A 2,565-nucleotide genomic window follows, 5' to 3' on the forward strand; every position below is an offset into this window, starting at 1 on the left:
ACACTTGCACCCTTAGTTCTCTTACTTGGAGCACCATATGAAACAACCCTTCTCTTACTTGAAGGTTCACCTACCATCGATTGCGAATGCGACTCGAATCCCCTAGCCACGGCGAATAACTCCGCGAACGAGCTCACTTGACCAAGACTAATTTTGTTCCGCAAGTCATCATTCAAAGTTCGATAGAAATCTCCCATCAACATACTATCTATTTCGTTATACTCCGGGCAAAAACGAGCCTTCGGCATAAAGGTCATCTTGAGAGTATTCAAATCTATAGAACCTTGTTGCAAATTTCACAACTCCTAACGCAAATCCGACAAATCGGCTTGCGTCCGGAACTCCTAGAAGAATTCCTTTTTAAAATCGTCCCACGATAACCCCAAACACGATTTACCGCCAACAATGTCAATTTTACCATCCAACCAATCCTTCGCCCTACCCCGCAACAAGCTAGTAGCGAGTCTTGTCCTCTTCTCGGAAGGGCATTCAATAGTGCGAAACACCCTTCGACATCCGAGATCCATGTTGTGCTTATCAAAGGATCCGGTTTCCCGTCATACATCGGAGGTTTAGTCCTCATGAAGCTCTTATGACAATGCTCCATTTCACCACTAATTCGAAATTCATAATACTTCCTATCCATTTCTTCTCGTAACGCACCCAATTGCTCCGCAACGGCGGCCGCAACTCTAGCGTTAAACTCATTGTCACTCGTCTTGATCCCATTTCTCATCGTCATTCTAAAGAATGCAAAACGATTAGACCATGAACGTATAAAACCACGCACAACACCGCCCTATCTTGCTCAACACTCGTTGTACTTCACTTGATAAACACGATTTGCACCCGTAACAATGGTAGCGGGTCATTATTACACGCACACGCTGTATCAACTCGTTAGTACAACGATCGCCTCGCTCGATGTATAACCCAATGCAAACGAAAATTCTACGCGATATAAACACACGCAAGAATAACATCACGATACAAGCCACAATCCTAGTTAGTTCACCTACACGCTAAGGCACTAACCAAAATTCCCGTCCGACCCGTTCACCTACAAGTCCCGCAACAAATAAGCACACACAAAATTCTAAGTCTAGGCACATATCTCAAGTCGCCTAAATCCCTTAGACCATGCTCTGATACCACTTGAAACGACCCTACCCGTCATTAAACCGACCCACTTTTTTTTTCTTTTTTAACGTAATAATATTTACAACATTTAGGTCCCAATTATGTTTTCAAAAACATCTTCATTACAATAGTAAGTTTAATCCACTTTAAAACATATATTACATAAGTTGAAATATAAAACGGGCATACAACCCAAGACCCGTTTGGCATAACCAAAAGGTAAACCTTGACCCGACTATTTTAGTTTTCAACAAAACCGAGCATAGTAATTGGGAAAGCTACCCAATCCTAATCAAAAGTCTAAAGCACAATCTTCTAAAGTAACCCGTAAAGCACTAGTCCCCTTGCTTACCCAAGCCGCCACCTTGCAAACCTATAAAAATGTAAACAACGAGAGGGTAAGCTAATGCTTAGTGAGTGAGAATATACTACATACATATATATGCATAAAATGGACACGCCACACAATAATAATCAAATAGCACATACCGGAGTCCGAGCATAAAGGCAAGCTAATCTAAGCATACCGTACGATCGCTATACACAAGCTAATATATCAACAAAGTAAGTACACCAACAACGATATGAACAACGCCAACAAGCTACACCCAGAGGGTTAGCTACATCACAGCAATACGACGATATATATATATATATATATATATATATATATATATATATATATATATATATATATATATATATATATATATATATATATATATATATAACAAATGCATAAACCGCCCATGGTTAACCCCTTAACCCAATACCAAATGAAGGATCGGATGAAACTACACGAGCCTTAATAAATCCATACCACACGCGACTACTAACTTCAATACTATTACAACATCGAGGTTGGCCAAAACTGCACGAGCCTTAGTGAATCCGCACCACACATGAACACTACCCCAATAAGATGACCGAATCTACACGCGTCACCGTGAATCCGTACCACACGTGATTCACCTCCCAAATCAAAACCCGCGGTTCCGAGATTATATAAATCCACATCATCGGGGATACTCAAACACAACTCAATACCAACCCTTCGCCATCAGGGTTATATAAATCCACATCACAAGCCCATGTTATAACGTACACAAAAAGTGTGCACCTTGCCAAAGGTGGTCATCTAAAACGCACAACCGTGCTAATTGAACCTATTACACAAGTCCATCAAATCCACCTATATGTGAAGTGAGCTCTATAGCCGAGGATCACTTCACCCAACCCGCACCCATCCTATATATATATATATATATATATATATATATATATATATATATATATATATATATATATATATGCACATAGTATATTGACACTCACCTTGAAATCTTGATAGATGCAAAACCAAAATCCGCAATTGCCAATGGAAAGCACCTATTCCATTTATCACATAACAAACAACATCATTAG

This window comes from Rutidosis leptorrhynchoides, chromosome 10 (genome assembly GCF_046630445.1).
Source record: "Rutidosis leptorrhynchoides isolate AG116_Rl617_1_P2 chromosome 10, CSIRO_AGI_Rlap_v1, whole genome shotgun sequence".
Lineage (NCBI taxonomy): Eukaryota > Viridiplantae > Streptophyta > Magnoliopsida > Asterales > Asteraceae > Rutidosis > Rutidosis leptorrhynchoides.